The sequence below is a fragment of the Miscanthus floridulus genome, chromosome 5, assembly GCF_019320115.1.
Source record: "Miscanthus floridulus cultivar M001 chromosome 5, ASM1932011v1, whole genome shotgun sequence".
Classification (NCBI taxonomy): Eukaryota; Viridiplantae; Streptophyta; class Magnoliopsida; order Poales; family Poaceae; genus Miscanthus; species Miscanthus floridulus.
The window spans coordinates 101,550,391-101,568,546 of NC_089584.1; the positions used below are offsets into that span (position 1 = coordinate 101,550,391).

Here is an 18,156-nt window from a genome sequence, read left to right on the forward strand (position 1 = left end):
CGAGCAGGCGGGGCAGATGATGATCTCTTCATCATCTAATACTAGCCACTCTACCTCGTGGAAAGCGCCTGAGCATGGCTCGAGCATCTCCCCATGGACAGCATCCACTCGTATGTGTGCCCTAGAAATTCCTAGGACCTCAAAGAATGCAAAAAAGTGAGAGAGACTCTACTCGAGTACATCCACTGCTTTTCAAAGTAGTGCAGTGAGCTTCCCAACATCGTGGATGCGGATGTGATCAGAGCTTTCATCTCTGGCATGACCAATGGAGCACTAGTCCACGAGCTCGGACGCTACAAACCATAGACAACGTGGGAGTTGCTTGACCTCGCGACAAGCCACGCCTCCGACGAGGAGGCCATCTGCACAATCTTCTACAAGTACAAGGGCAAGGCTCAAGCTGAACCCACAAACGAGGCTAAGGACCGCAATCAGCGATGAAAAGGCAAGAAGGACAGCTGGAGGCGCTATGACAATGAGTTCATCACGGTGGCCGATAGGGGCCATAGGTAGAAAACTAGCAAGCTCAACCGCATCAGTTTTGATAAGATAGTCAAGATGCCATGCCACAACCATGGCTATCTAGTCAAGCACACCCTCGAGGAGTGCGACCTCATCAAGAGCTACTTCGATGGCGACTACAAGGCAAACAACATGGATGCACCGATCGGATTCGCCAACAATGAGGATAAAGGGGATACGTATCTCGACCTAAAAGGGTGCCTCATGATCTTTGGCAGACCGGTGGCGTACGAGTCCAAACGCTGGCAGAAGCTTACGACTAGGGAGGTCAACATGGCCATCCTAGGTGAAGTTGTCCTAACTTTCCTAAAATGGTCAGAAACCATGATCACTTTTGACAGAAAGGACCACTCCGACCACATTCCACAACTAGGATGCTTCCCTCTCATTGTGGACCCGATCATTGCCAAGACCTGCCTATCTCATGTCCTCATGGATGGCAGGAGCAGCCTCAACATCCTCTATGCCAAGACATATGACGCCATGGGCCTATCACGAGTGGGGATACGACCATCCGGTGCTCCATTCCACGGAGCCATACCTGAGCTCTAGGCCACCCCCTCGAGTAGGCCGACTTACCCATGACATTCAGAGGTCGAGCCAACTTTCGCATGAAAACAGTCACCTTCAAAATAATAGATTTCCCGGGCGCCTACCATGCTATCCTGGGTCGACCATGCTATGCCAAGTTCATGGTCGTCTCCAACTACACCTCTCTAAAGCTCAAGATGCCTAGTCCCTATGGGATAATCACCATAGGAGGCAACCTTCAGTAGGCCCACCTCTATGAATGGGAGAACTATGACATTGAAATGGCTGCATGCCAACCCCTAGAGCCTTGACTCACTTGGGCGACAGCGACTGGCGTTGTGCTAGAGTTAAGCACTGAAAGGTAGCCCATAGGGGCTGGGCCCAAACATGACTTCCCTATGCGGTAGGGAAGCACATGGAGGTCACACACGATGACCTCGGTCATGACATGCGACAAGACAGGTAACGACCCGGCATGAAAGTGATGCGATCGATGAGCTCTAGAGGGCTCACGACACAGCCCATTCCTTGATTCAATGGGCCACACATTCCATGCCTTGCCATGCCAAACACCGAGGATGTCAAAAGCCATGACTAGTGGTGTGGCCACCTAGCATTCACACTAGAGCTACGCCAAGACACGAGTCTCTCTAGCTAGTACTTTGTACATAATGATCAACATCAATGAATCCTTCCCACACCCAAAGATCGCACCACCCCGAGTGGCATGTGTCGGTCGGCGCGTGCAAGCCAACATGACTCACCCATAGGGGCTACATCACAACAAAAACTATGCATTGACGCACATCCATGCGATGTATGAAACCAAACCCCAAGAGCCAGCTCTAGCCGCACACCCATACATAAGGAAAAGGGAAGAAAGTCGTGACCTAAGAAAGAGAGGTTGATGAAAGTTGCACTAGGCCAAGTCTCATGGGTCGATCCACAAGCATAAAATACAAACTAAGAAAGTTTATTTATTAAAAGACCCAAGGTATAACCTAAGGCCCTTGGCCACTGCCGTGGAGGATGTCCTCCATGTCCACAGTGGCCACGACAGTGACTACGATGGCAGCAAAGTCGTCACCCAGCTTCGCCTGCCCGGCATGATCCGGGAACTCGGGCGCCACCCGATGGAAGTTCTAACCGGTGTGGAGCTGCAACGCGATGAGGAAAACACCAGCTCCCTTCTGAACTTTGGCCACCACCATGTGCTTGCGATCCTTCATCAAAAGAACCTCCTAGAGGCGGGCCTCTTCCATCTCATGGTAGGAGGCCTCTAGCTGCTCCTCCAACACTAACAACAAGAAGATAAGAAGATCAGGAGAGGCAAACAACAAGTAAGACGACAAGACGAAGAAGCATCCTTACCCATGAGGTGGGCCTAGGCGTCAGCGGCCGCTGCCTGTGTGACAGCGGTCTCCCTCTCCGAGGCTTCGAGGGCCACCCTAACGGCATCAAGGTAGTGCTCTAGCTGGCTCACCTCGTAGGTGGCATCGGAGTAGCACTAGCGGGCCTCATCTACCCCGTAGACAAGGTTGCAAAACTCACACTGATCATTTGAGGAAGATGACAATGAGGATGACAAGCTTGACCACCCTGTAGGCGGGGTCATGGCATGAGCGGAGCTAGCGACCCCTCTAGACACGGCATGGGAGGCAGCCTTAGGAGCACACATGGTCAGTACAGGTCAAACCCTAAACTTAAGCACCATTTGAGTACCTGCCCTTGACCACGTAGGCAAGCACTTAGACACGATGGTAGCTCGTCGGCCTCCAGTGACTCCTCCCATGGCTGCTTGCCGCGGTCCATTCCGGTTGGCCAGGAAAGGACTCTGAGTGCACAAGAGCAAGAACAGGGAAGTGGTGAAGCAGGTGACTCAAAGTGAATGCCTCTCCTACCATACCATGCTAAGCGTATTTATAGCCGCTGAGGACACTTAAGGCGCACACGCGTTCACTCACATTTACTAACCGCTTGGAAAACCTCGCAGAGCAGGTGAAGCGATCGGAGGGAAGACGTTGCGATGGTTGCCCATGTAGCAACATGAACCAAGTAAGCCTTGCATGTCCCCACTTTTTCCATATCATTTTGATTGACGTGCTGGCATTCCGCAATGCACGACTGCTCATGACTAGGCGCCATTATGCCACGACATGACCAGGGAGGCCAACTGTCCCCTGAGATCGTGTGCAAAGCAACCCATCGCAACCATGACCGTGCATCATGCTTAGGAAACCCACTCTTGGGCTAGCCCTTAGAAGGGCTTGAGGCCACAAATGGATAGGGGTAGGGTGAGATAGTCCCCTATGGCTCTAATCGGTGGTGCGGAGCCACACGACCATCTCTTTCTGTGTTTGAGTCATCCGCTTCGAAGTCACCAGGGCTAACCCCCTCTAGGAGGAGGCATCTTTCCCTTTGATCGTTGTGGAGGTAGTTAGGGACCGATGGGTTTGATGGTCGATGATTTATGGGATGCCTCTCGATGAGGCACGGCTAAACTCCATGTCGATTATGGAGGATATCGGGTCCTTCTCAAATTACGCATCGACCTCGACGAGGCGCACCGCTCTAACTGTGTGGTTACGGTGGACATCCCTCTCCCCATGTGGGGCAAAACTAAACCCACCTATAACAGGGCAACATGACCTCTCGAGGCCAGCAAGTACGCTAGGAAAAAATGGAGCCAGGACAACATGATCCCATAAGGAGTCAGGGCCTAGCTTTGATCAACTCCCCGCATCTCAGGTCCAAAACCTAAGGCCAACTCTAGAGACTCATAAACCATCAAAGGTCCACGACCTCTCTAGTACAGTTCAACGAAGCAGACACCCGGGGTGACATAGCAATGTCTTCCTTATGAAGCGATGCGTAGCCCAAAGCGTGATCACGGCTCGGTCACGTGGAAGGAACAAAAGGTCTAAAGCCCATGAGCCACTGCATGATCATAGGAAACCTCATAACTACACAAAAAGAGGTCGAGGGGACGACCCCTCATGACATCAAGCCGACAGCACGGCCCTGATCCTACAGCTCGAGGGCTCGTGACAGGCACATCAAGCCGATAGCATGGCCTTGACATCAAGCCAACTACACGGCCCTGATCTTTTTAGTCATGTACCACATCAATAGGGTGTCCTGATGGGGTTATGATCCCCGGGTGTCTCAAGGCACCGATTAGTTAGCAGGCCAAGCGACATGCTATACATCAGCTAGCGAAGGCCTGAACGTCCGAGTCCCAACTATGCCAAGTGAACTAGGCCAAACGCCAAGGTCAGGGTCAGCCATGACCCCTCCCTTCTACCTTAGCCGCACGACGCACAAGAGACTCACGACCTCTCCACTGTTCTGACCCCTAGGAGGAAAGGGGAGAGGTCAAGCCTAGCCAAGGGTGCCTACTCTAATAGGAGTAAGCATGCCACACTAACCCCGCAAGGACCGAGGGAACAACGATCACTTCGGTCTAGTTAGACGCCATCCCTGTGCCATGCAGCATAGACAAGACAAAACTACACAATGGTGACTGCCAGTACGATGACCCACCATTCAAATATGGTCTAACAAGACACATGTACGATTCTACCCACTACAGGATGGGATCCATGACGGAGGCCTTGACTTAGAGTCTATCCAAACTAATGGGAGCCACGACCCTGGAGCTTGGGATCATGGCCTCCTGCTCCACAAGCTAACCTAACACTCGGCAACCTAGGGACGACCACCAACTCCTATATGGCGCCCCTAGAACATCAAGAGACGATGAGAAAGACCACAATGGAGGCCACGTCGCACAGGACGGCTGGCGAACCACAACCATACCAACAGTGCTGCCACAGCCGGCACAGTAGCACCACGCCACACCTTACTATGGCATGGGCACAATACCATGACGACAACCACGCCTGGATGTGCACCACAAGACTATGTAGCTTGCAAGCTAAGTGAGCTAGGCTCATCCCTCGGGCTCATGACCCTTCGGTAGGGAGGACCTCCTACTCTGTACATGCACTGGCCCCAAACTCTATATAAGGATAGCCATGGCATCATCTTCAGCACATTCTGTAACACCCTAGGTGTTAAGCATGCATCTAACCTTGATATTGCATGATCACAATCATCATTGAGCATTCATGAGCATAAGCATATCATGTATTCTACCTATGTTGGCTTATATTGCATGTATTGTTACTTAATTGCCTTACTTGTGTTAGGGTTTGCATGTAACCAATGTATTAAATGTGCGTGGAACCTTGGAAATTCCTTAAACATGTTTAGAATAGCATAAGGAACAACTTTGGTATGCATGACTAAGCCTAATTTGGTCTCTAAGTCCTAGTTATGGTGTATGTCATCATTTAAAGTGGTATGTTTGACCTAGTTTGAATTATGTCATAGAGTATTTGCATGGCAAAGTACCCTTAAGCAAAGTTGTAGTATTTGAGTAGAGAAATAACTTTTATTTTTGGGTCATGAGCTAATTCAGTGCATAGCTTGGTCAAATTGAGCTCACAAAAATCAGTAAAACACAAATTTTCAACACTTAGTAAATTTCTAAGTCTTAGCACATTTACAGTTTCGCTGAGCCGAATTTGGGATTATTTTACTTTTTGTTCATTGAGAATTAGAACTTGATCTTTAAAGAGGAATTGTAGATGGTATATAGGGCTACAATTTTTGTTAAGATTGTTTGCGCTAATAAGCTACGGTTTAGGAGATTGATCGTCGTCGAAATGCGCTGTCAGGCTCGGGCGTCACCTTTGATGGCCGAATCGGCTGGCCATCAGTGGTCGACCACCGTTAGTCCCTACCCACTGTGTGGAAGCCGCTCGCCGCCGTTGTCCCACCTAGTCAGGCCACGTCGGGCCTCAGCGCGCCTCACCCTCCCCAGCGGTCGCCCGTGACTCCGCGTGCTCCCATTTCTCTCCTAGCTTCCTCCTTCGCTCTCGCCTCGACCCACAGTAGCCATAGCAGCTCAGTGCAGCAGCACCATCGCCATTGCCGACCCTCAGCTCGCACCGCATCACTCCTCCACCACCACCATAGTTCCATTGTGCTCCCACCGTTCACTACACCCACATTGCTTGTTAGCCGCGCACGGTAAGGCCTCCGTGTCGTGCACGGCCTCACCGGTGTTTCGCCGCCGTGCCACATCGCCGTGGCCGGGCCATCTCCAACCACCACTAGTCCTACTAGTGTGTGCGCTAGAACCACCATAGGATGTTGAAGCTCGTCGTAACCCTAGATTGAGTTGTCTCGGCCAGCTTCGGCGCCTCGCCGTCGACCCGCTCCGTCGTGCTGCCATGAGCGTCGCCGTCACCGTTGATGGCCACAATCGATCCAATTAGCGAGCCTACTGTGTGCAGGATGACTTAGGGATCATCGTAGTACCGGTGCCATCGTCGGAGATGCTCGCCGTCGACGAACTCCGGCCATCCCACGCGGCATAGGGATTGAAAGCTAGTTCATTTATTTTCATATTTGTACGCAACTTTGAAAAATCATAAGTGGAGTTCTAGATGTCCAATTCTTGTGAACCAAATTTTGTTGTAATCCTCATAAAGTGTAGTGGTTTGTAAAAATATGAAATGTACATTTTATGGTATTTTCTTGGTGATTAAAATATAGTTAAATAAGTGCTTTTTGAATGTTAATAATCTTGTAAAATAGATATCTCGAGCTAGAAAACTCATAAAATTGTGATTCCAATTTTGTTGGACTTGTGTTTACATGCTTTAGCTAGGAAAAATAATAAACTTGCTGTAAACTTGAGTTAAGTAGGGTCTTTCTATTTATCTATTAATAAATGACATTTTCTAAGGAAAATTGTAGGGATAAAAATATGTAACATATTGGTATGCAAATTTTTGTACAGTAGTATGGCACTAATATGAAGCTAGAAAAAATATATAATCTGTTGTTTGACACTTTTCTATAGGGTTTACTATTTTCACTAAAATAGGTCTTGCTAGCTTGTCATTTTTTTGTAAAGGATGTTGTACATGGTCAAATGGTATAAAACGTTTACAGTAGTCTATTGGTAGCACTTGGAAGCCACTGTAATTTTCTGAGAATTTATTGTGCACATTTGTATATGTTTGTTATTTTCCCTAATTATATAATTAAATTAATAAAGGCATTCAAATGAATAGTTTGGGCTTTACCATTATGTTTTCTTGAGTGTATTTGATGTTCCTGAATGGTTGGTATACTTGGTGATGTGAAATTTTAAATGCTTACATGTAGTAAAAATATTGTTGCTTTATAATTCGAGTTAGAAGTGTTTTCGGACAGATTCTGTGGTTTGGTATGTTTCTTAGTTAAAATGATGTTTTCTGTAAAAATGTTCAATAACAAAGTTGTAGGGAACTTCTTCATCTATCTTGTGTTAAAATTTTAGATCAATAGGACAAAGGGTTTAGGAGTTATATCTGTTTAAAGTTAGTCTCTCGAAATGCTTGTTCTCTGGAATTTCTGGACATCACTGGATAGATTGCCTATTTTGGTTAGGATAGAGTGTGAATTAGCTTTTGGTGATTAAATAAGAGTTGTAGGAAATTTTATAATCTTTCTAGAAAGTCTAAGATCACAGCATTTCGATAAGTATAACTTCAGTTATGATGTGAAATTGAAACTCCCATGTGTAGTTTAGACATTGCATTGTCTGAAATTTATAAGTAGATGGAGAAGAGATATGCACCTATTCAGTTAGCATGGAGTTAGCATTGCTATCATGGTGTAACTTAACATCATTATCGCAGCATGTACCTTTCCATATCATATCATCTATGATCCTTCGTATGCATTCATGAGACTTACTTATGCATATGCATGCAATAGGTGCCACCGAGGAGATCACGTTGGTGGAGCTTGACGTTGATCCACAGGAGGAGAATCAGCAAGTGCAGCACCAGGAGCTTCTCAGAGAAGGAGAGCATGAGGTTGATCTCCTTCCCGAGTGTCCCGATCATCAGCCAGCAACGTTCGTGAAAGGCAAGCCCCGGAGCATTATAAGCCTCTCTACTTTATTAATGTCACTCTAAGTTATTCGTATTGATGCATTACGTGACAGGAGTTGTTTGGAAACACTTGCTACATATTTCCTTTCCTTGACCAAAAATATCTACCATGAATCCTATTTAAGTCCAGGAACGCTTATCATGCTTAGCTATGCTTAGACCGGTAGAAGTCGGGTGATTTCTTGTCACCTACGAGCTATAGGTGATAACTTGATCATGGTTGGCTATATTGTGCTATCGTGGAACATAACCTGATATTGTTAAATAAATGGAGACTGGGCAGAGTCTTATGTTGTGGTATCGTAGTGATTCTGTCTGTGTCGTTTAAGGACCGAACGTTGGAGGTCATCTTGTCATGTTGAACGCATGCCTCTCACATAGTTGGCCGGATAAGTCGTTCCAACCATGAAGCCGAGTAGCTCAACTTAGGACGGGGACATGAGTTGTTAAAGTGCGTAACCTGGAGGTAGTAAGGATGTGCAGAGAGCCAATGGCATAAGCCCAAGGGCGGGTTAGAGTCCCAAGCCCCCTCGGTAGATTGGTTGTATCTTTGAGGGTGCGGTGCTGGTCCTACCCGCGATTATACTTGAGTTGTCCCGAAGGTGACCTGATACGACCCCGATGGGGAAAGTATGGGTGTGTGTTAGGAATAATTCCTCAGCTAGGTAGGAATCGATTTGAATCGCCATCTCTCCCGGATAGTGAGAACTTGACTTGAGTACACATCATCATAGTAAATGATGGAAATGTTGGTTATGGGATTATGCAAGAACTCGACTGGATATGGTGATTATTATGATGACTTAATGGTACCAACATGTTTGGCATAGGATAGTGCTAATTTAGTATGAGATAGGATTAATAACTGGTGATTCACAATTAAAGATATGTTAGATAACTTATGCTTTTTCTGCAAACAATGTCTACCAGCTCTACTTATAAAGCCTTGCATACTCCTTGGTGTCTTAGTATATTAGTTGGACGGATAAGTTTAGCTGAGTACCTTCTCGTACTCAGGGTTTTATTCCCATTGTTGCAGATAACGTTATGTATCATGGCTACTGCAAGAACTACCTTGCTCCTGTAGTGGATGAGGACTAGGACCATGGGCAATGGTCATTCTGTTTGTCATCTCACCCTTGTGCTTTTGGTTGGAGATGACTATGAAACTGGCTTTGTATTAAACCACGTGTGACGTTGATGTTAAACTACTTTGCTTCCGCTACTTTCAAACTTAGTTTGTAATAATTATTCAAACTCTAATGTATGAGAAATATTTATGAGCTGTGATGTAACATGTGACTAGTTACATTGAATCTCTACGATCTTGGTTTGTATGTTGGTATTTTGAGATTCTTTACAATTTCATTGGACTACCGGGTTTATATGGGCTCAAGTATGATGGTTTGATCGCTTTGGTGATTGCTATTGTACTTATGCTCTTATAAATTAGATGGTTCTTTGACACATTCACTCCGTAGTAGGGCTCCTGAGGCTTTCCTTCAGGCAGTCCATCTCTAGCTCTCCTTCCTCTTCCACCATTCTCGCATCCCACATTGTAAGAACTTTAGAGCATTCAAGTGAGGAACACGCACTCGATCATCTCTGAGACTGGACGTAGGGCTCCAGCCTAAACCAGTATAAATCCTTATGTCTTTTGGATGCTACCATCGTCTTCCTAGAGCAGCGCGGCAATTGTATAAGTTTACTAGTATGGTTTATAAAACACCGACACTAATCGAAAGGATATCTTACTTAGCACACAAATCCCATAGAGGGATGATTAGTTGAGCTTTAAAGGTTCTCTAAAGCTTAGATGGATGTGGAATGCCCTCCCATAGGGAGTGGATGAATATAAATACTTAATCCCACAAACCAATCGTTTAGGTTGCAGTCAGTCAAAACCGGCCTGGTTAATTTTTTTATTGAATTAGAGGTTATTGTACAAACTGGGGTAAAACTGGCCTAGCTAGTTTTCCCAACCTCTAGCCACTAAAGTCTAGATTTTAGAGTTATATCAAGCATTATTAGACCTTGTCTATAGTAATCAGTAATTAGTGTTGTAGCCCTTTTGATAGTACGACACATCTATACTCAAGAACAAAGATATATAATTCAATCACACTTGAGCGTCTATTATTTGAAATTGTGTCATCGCTTCAGTCTTAATCATTTGAGGGATTTCAACACTATCATTGTTGTGAGCTTGACTTCCATGAGCTAGTGACAATATGATCAAGACAACACTTTTCATCCTTAAGCCAATTCTTCATATGATTCAACAATGATTTGATTGTCCTCATAGCGTGACCCCTAGCTCATGGCTTGATTAGTACAATGGTGGCCATGGTACCTTAGCTGCCAAGCCATCGCTTGCCTTTCGCCTTTGCTTAGTGCCTTGAAGCTCTTTCCTTGCTACCTTCACCTTATCAAGTAGTCAAGTCACACCATGTCTTGAGTCAACATTAAGCACACAGTTGGAAACCGTGTCTTCAATACCTTGACCTTGTTTGAATTGATTTAGAAATCCCTTCATGTGAGACCATCACATATGCAAACACTCATTTCTGATTCTATTTTGTTCAATTATGCTTGCTCTAGATCAATAATGAAATCACAATTTGAATACATTCATACAATGAACAAGCTTCATATATGTGATAACCATTGATGTATATCAAATCATGTCTCTTTTGTTATCTTCACAACATGTTTGACACTTAATCAAATTTGAACTCGTTTATCATTTGCATGTCAGTTGCTTTATTTTTTTAGCCCAAACACGTAAATCAACCAGTGACTAAATACCTGCACAATCTTGCTAGTCCTTTAGTCATATTGCCATTTAATTCATCAAAAAGCATTTAGAGTCTAGATACGCTTTCATTTGGTAAGCTTGGCAGGAACTTCATTATCCTACCTTTTTTTTTGAAAGGACGGCAAAAGCTTTGCCACAAGTATTATTAGAGGGTAGATTATCATGTTCTATTTAGTGTAGATTTTTCCATTCTTGTGTTCGAATTCTTTGTGTTTGAACAAAGATTTTTCCAATTGAGTCAAGACCTCCAACAAGTATGGCTAGTTTAATGAATCAAATGCCTTTGAAATGTCAAGCTTAATAAGTAATTCTGTAATAAATAAGGCCGGGTGCTTTTCTTCCTGTAGACGTCGTATTACATTTTGCACATATAGGAAGTTGTCATGTATGCATCTGCCTTTTATGAAGGAATTTTGTGAGATGGAAACCAAATCGATTGGCCAAGACCTTGGTGATCAGTTTCATGAAGCTATTGATCAGGGCTAATTGGCCAAAATTGACAAGATACATGTAATAACCCAAAGATACGTGCAAATACAAGTCACTATAAACCTATCATCACCGTTCCTTGCAGGGCTGGATCATCTCTTCGGAAATCAGTATCGGTCTAACCTTGCGTGTTGGATTTGTTAGTTCATCAGACGAGAAACAAGTTATACCACGTTGTTGAACATAGAACCACTAGAACAGAAACGAGCTTTACTCCTGGTTGGGAAACTCCTTTAGTCCTGGTTTCCCAACCAGGAGCACGAATCCAGAACTAAAGGGCCCCTCCTTTAGTCCCGGTTTCTCGCCCGGGACTAAAGGTGCACCTTTAGTCCCGGTTGGTAAGACCAACCGGGACTAAAGAGGCCTCCCGGCCTGGCCACGTGGGGCGGCCCTTTAGTCCCGGTTGGTATTACCAACCGGGACTAAAGGTTTCCTTTTTTTTCTTTTTTTGTTTCTATTTTCAATTGATGATTCATTTTGGTTTTCGAATACGCATTCTACGCTGCTAGTAATATACGTATTCTACACGTTTATAATATTCGAACATTTTATACAAACTAAAGTATGAAACTAACGTATATATTACATGCATATACATATATTGTACATTATTTTATGTACATATAATATCATCCGTACTTAAAGCAAACCTTAAGTTTCTTGCGTCATTTGCAAACTCCGGGAATTCTCTATCGATTGCTCTCCACTGGGACCCATCAGCAGGGTGTCTCAACATATTGTCTACCTTACGGTCTTCTTTGTGCCATCGCAACAACTTTGCATGGTCTTTGTTTCTGAACAGACGTTTCAAGCGTGGTATTATAGGAGCATACCACATAATCTTGGCAGGGATTTTCTTCGTGGGACGTTCGCCCTCAACATCACCAGGGTCATCTCGCCTGATCTTATACCGCGATGCATGACATACCGGGTATGCATCTAACTTCTCGTATTCCTCGCCACGGTAGAGGATGCAGTCATTAGGACATGCATGTATCTTCTAGATTTCTAATCCTAAAGGGCAGACTACCTGTTTTGCTTCGTATATAGTGGTGGGCAATTCGTTATCCTTCGAAAGCATCTTCTTTTGGATTTTCAGTAACTCCCCAAATCCCTTGTCAGAAACACCGTTCTTTGCCTTCCATTACATCAATTCCAGTGTGGTACCTAACTTTTTCTGCCCCGCATCACAAGTTGGTTATAGCAATTTCTTGTGATCCTCTAGCATGCGCTCGAACTTGATCTTCTCCTTTTCACTTTCGCATTCTCTTTGTGCGTCATGAATGGCCTAACCAAGATCATCAGCGGGCTCATCTTCTGCCACTACCTCTTCTTCAGCTTCCCCCATTGCAGTATCATTGAAGGCACCATATTCAGCAATAATGTCATCATCGTCCCATTGTTCTTCTTCACCTTCTTCTATTACAACCCTGGTTTCTCCGTGTTTCGTCCAACAAATATAGTTTGGCATGAAACCCGACTTCAACAAGTGTGAATGAAGACTCCTTGAGCTAGCATATTCCTTCAAATTCTTACATATGGCATATGGGCAGCACATGAAACCATCGCATTTGTTTGCCTCGGCCACACGTAAGAAAGAATGCACGCCCTCAATGAACTCTTGGGAGCGGCGATCAGCATTGTACATCCAATGTCGGCTCATCTGCATTACATGACATACATACCATATTAAAATCTAGAATATAATTAGTTAATTATACGACATGCATGTCACCATACAAGGTATTAATTTATGAAAGTCTCGCTACAATGTAGACAATCCCAACTATCAGTAAAAAAACTAAAGCTAAAATGCACTTCAGCAGCATAAGGATTTCGCGACCAATCCCAACTAAAACAGACAGATCATGCGTTTGTTCAATATCTATGGGCTTCTTCCGCAGGATCACTGCCTCATCAGCCGCCGTAGCCACCTGTGCAAGAGAGTTTTGCACGTGTTCAACATATTCTTCCTCCCAGTACTAGCTTGAACATCCAGTGCCATCCCACTAAAATTAAAACAAAAAATTAGAACTTTAATCACAATCATCATGAAAATAAGTATAAATTAACCATAATCATCAAATGCGACAAAATAACTCACATTGCGATCCGGACACTTGTAGAAGATACGGCCTTTGTTGGGACACTCCTTCCTCACCCGGTACTCCATCACAATCTTCTTCTCACACTTGCCGCAAGCAATGAGAGGGAGGTCCGGCCTCAGTCGCTTTGTAACCCGATGAGAGGCCGAGGACCCGGAAGCAGTTGCCATCTACTCTCTATACTTATTTTTAATATAATATAAATTTCTCATTTTATAAACAAATAAAATTAAAAAAAAACTCTAAAATTCTCTATATCTCTAAAGCATGAAGTGTGCTATGCATGCTAGAAATGAAAGCTCAATACTAGTTTTGAATAACTACTTTAACCTTCCTTCATCCAAATATAGAAACTTTAAAGTGATTTTGAGCTTGAATGGCTTACAAATAAAAAAAATCTACCATAAAAAAACCACATATATCTAGTCTACAAAATGAAATAAGCTACTGATGAAACATGAGAGTATAAAGTTGGCAACCTTTAGAACCGAAGAATCGATAGAGGAATGGAAGAAACCTTGTGATCATCGGTGATGAGGAAGAAGAGAGGCCAGCGATGAAGCAAGAACATTGCGCTCGAAGTGGCTCGGACTCGAGGAGAAACAAGGGGTATATAGGAGGGGACCTTTAGTCCCGGTTGTAGATAGAAACCGGGACTAAAGGTCTATTTCTAGCCCCGAACGGAGCCTACAGCCGGAAGTAGACTTTTACTCGCAGTTGGAGGGACCAACCGGGAGTAAAAGTGAACCTTTAGTCGCGGTTGGTAGCTCCAACCGGGACTAAAGGTCCCCTCCAGCAAAAGCCTGGCGTAGTAGCCGTTAGGCAGGAACCTTTAATCCCGGTTGAAGCTACCAATCAAAACTTAAGGTTTTTTTTAGTCCCGAGCGTAAAAAATACCGGGACTACCGCCAAATTTCGCTACCAGTGAACGGTGGTGGAGTGTTTGAGTTGCTCGCAGGAAGAACTATATGTTACGGCTTCTTGAGTCTTGAAAACACGCCGAGACGTCCAATAGTAATCCGCACGTTGAGGAGCGGCGGCCAAGACGAGCTGCCGGCCTCGGCGTCGTCGCCCTCATCGTTGCTCCTCAACGTGCTCTTCCTCGCGCACTACGCCTTCCTCTCGCCGTCTCAGCTGCTCGGCGACGGTGGCAGCTGCGGGCTGAGCTGGGCGCTGCAGGCGGCCAGGGAGGCCGAGGCGTTGGCCGCCGCGGACTGCTCCGGCCACGGGAAGGTGTTCTTGGATGGAGTCGCCGGCGAGGACGGCCGGCCTGGGTGCGAGTGCAACCGCTGCTTCGACGGGCCGGACTCGATTCGAACGCCCAACTGCACCGCCGATGCTAACAGGTGAGGTGACCCCGGCCCATCAGTTTCCATCTCTGACCAATAGAGTTGCGGTACTAATGAAATGGTTGGCGGTGCAGCGAGGACCCGTTGTTCCTGGAGCCCTACTGGAAGCGGCACGCGGCATCGTCTCAGCTACGCCACCACCGACGGCCCTTACCAATCCGTCGAGCTCGAGAACCACACCCGGCGGCTGCACAGGGCCGTCGGCAACGCCGTCGTGGACGACAAGACCTTGGTGTTCGGCGCCGGCTCCACGCAGCTCATCAACGCGCTGGTGCACGCGCTCTCCCCGGACGCCGACGCCTCGCCACCGGCCCGCGTGGTCGCCACCGTGCCGTATTACCCGGTCAGACATCCAATCTTGGACGATGAGCATGCATGCGCATCGATGGTCCGCCAAATGCTCAGAGAATCGAAAGCATATAGGAATAGGAGTACTATATACAAAATCACTGATGGCCTTGTTGATAGATGCATGGTTCAGCCGTACAGAACACAAACAGCGATGTTCGACGGCCGCGAGTACAGATGGGGAGGAACCACGGCTGCATGGGCCAACGCGTCACGAAACTCCAGCGACGGCAGCAGGTTCGTCGAGTTCGTCACGTCGCCGAACAACCCCGACGCCCTGCTCCGCACGGCCGTTCTGCGCGGCTCGGCGGTGATCGCCGACCACTCCTACTACTGGCCTCGCTTCACGCACATCGCGGCACCGGCCGACGAGGACGTCATGCTGTTCACCATGTCCAAGCCATCTGGGCAGCTGGGTGCGTTAGCTACTTATAGCGTGTTATGTACAGATGGGCGTTGGTCAGGGATGAGAAGGTGGCCAAGAGGGCGTACGAGTACGTGCAGAACAGCATCATGGGCGCCTCCCGGGACACCCAGCTGCGGATGCTGGGGATCGTGAAGGTCATGCTGGCCAACCTGCACGGCAAGGACGACATCTTCGGCTTCGGGCACGACGTGACGATGAGCAGATGGCGCAGGCTGAGCGCCGTCGTGTCGCGGTCCCGCCGCATCTCGCTGCAGAGGATCATGCCCCAGTACTGCACGTACTTCAACCGGGTCAGAGAGCCATCGCCTGGTGAGCAGAGCAGTGCACCCTCCACGACTTTTTCATCTCATAGTCATAGCATTTTTTTCTTTGAATCTGCAACAATGTTATGTGGATGTGGACAGCCTATGCATGGGTGAAGTGTGAGAGGAAGACGACGACTGCTACGAGGCGCTGATGAAGGCCAGGATCATCACACGTTCCGGCGCTGGCTACGACGCTAGCAGCCGGTACACGAGGGTGAGCCTCCTCAAGTCGGATGATGACTTCCAAGTGCTCATGGAGAGGGTTACCGATCTTGTGAAGGCCGAGAACTACGACGACGACGCTCTGCTCCTGCCTCGAGCTCCTTGTTACGGTAGTTGATCTCCAAGTGATGAACTCTGCCCAAAATGCCGGACAGCAGCAGAGCACTTCGAGCAAGAATTAGAGCGGGGGGGCCAAATAAATTAAGAACGACAATTGAAGGATGACAATGCACGAACAGAACTATACAGACGTAAAATAATTTGATTTGAAAAACATCGAGACAAGTACCTCATAGTTTAGTTTAGTTACTTCTTCTACAGGAGACTTTTGAGCTCCTCAAGGCCAGTGGGCCTTGACCAGTGAAAGTCTTCCCGGCCGAGTTTCTTTTTTTTTTTCCAGAAAGAGGAGGTCCTTCAGTTCAAACAGGCAGAACATATGGGCCACAACACTCTGCTAGTTTGGGTTGTCGAATTGTTGGGCCATGCAGAAACAAACGACCATGCAAAATATATAAATTATTATAGTAGAGCACATAATTCCAGCATAAAAAGAAGGGAGTGACTACACAACTTTCAGGTGATTTTATTTTATTTTATTTAATCAACCAGATTTCCAACCAATCAAAGACTGACACGTCACAACTAAAACTGATATAAAATATGGAAGATATGACAGAAAAAACAACTAGAATTTAATCAGTCAAGCACAATAAAAAAAGTGATTGAATAACTAAAAGTGCCAACAACCAGATTTGAAACAATAAAGTAGACCACACCCTGCTACTGACGTCCACCAGATCTGTTGCACCTCACATGACACACAAAGAAGCAACTTGACTGCCAAGAAAGAAATAACACAAAAACACAAGGCTGCAGAAAGAAGCCAAGAAGCCAACATCATATCACACAAAAACACATGATGAGGACAAAGGAGAAGGGGAAAACAAAGGCTAAACCACAGGAAGAGGAAGAAGATAATCATCAGAAACAGGGAACAACGGTAAACTTACTACATCCAAAAAAACTAATTCAATTCCAGTTGCCTAAATACACAAAAATCAGTGAGTTTTTAGACCATCAATTTCAGTTTTCTGGGCACAATCAATTAATTTCCCCTATACATAACAATATGGATTGAAGCAATTGAAATATATCTGGAAGACATCTCCTTGAAAAAAAATATGAAAATAATACTTGACAAGAGCAAGAGCAGGATATTCTACATAGTGTGCCTGACCAAGTGCCACCAAGTAAAAGGAGCACAACTCTACTTCTGAAACTAAACAAGAGCCAAGTGCAAGTGCTTGACGAAGCATAGACAGAGGAGTTAAAAGGAAATGAAAAATAAATTGAACAAAACAAGAAAAAATAGAAAAAATGAGATAAATCAGAGATACCATGCCAAAACACTGAAACTGAAAACACTGAATCTCTGAACTCATTCAACTGAAACTTATGGAAAACATTTGAACTAAAATAGAGTTTCTAAAAATCAAATAACTGAAACTGAACATTGACAGTAGATCACTACGCCAAAACACTGAAATAATTGAAACATGGAATCTCTGAACTCATTCAACTGAAACTTATGGAGACATTTGAACTGAAACAGAATTTCTAAAAATCAGAAAACTGAAACTGAACATGGGTAGCAGATCACTATTGCTTAAACATGACACATCATACAATTACAACTTGCAAAAGCTACTAAACTGAAAAAAACTAAATTCAGGCAATTTAACTGCACATCGTTTCTAAAAATCATAAACTAAAACTGAGAAAAAAAACAAGGTGTATGATATGACTATTCTTAAATAGAACCATAAGTGGATTCGATCAGTGTGTTGTGCTCTAAGAAATAGACAAATCATATACCACATACCCACATATCATATGTGGGTATAAGGAGTAGCATAACTAGTATGTCATGATTTTTTTATCCCTAAAATGAAAAAAAAACAATGTGTGCTGAAATAATGAAATGACTTAAACTAAAATAAATTAAAAGAAGAAACTGAAATAAC

At 45.3% G+C, this 18,156-nt stretch overlaps 1 pseudogene; it reads left to right on the forward strand.

Moving 5' to 3' along the window:
• Positions 1 to 558: 558 nt before the first annotated feature.
• On the forward strand, positions 559 to 16,250 carry LOC136455020 (tryptophan aminotransferase-related protein 4-like; annotated as a pseudogene).
• The last annotated feature ends 1,906 nt before the right edge of the window (positions 16,251 to 18,156 follow it).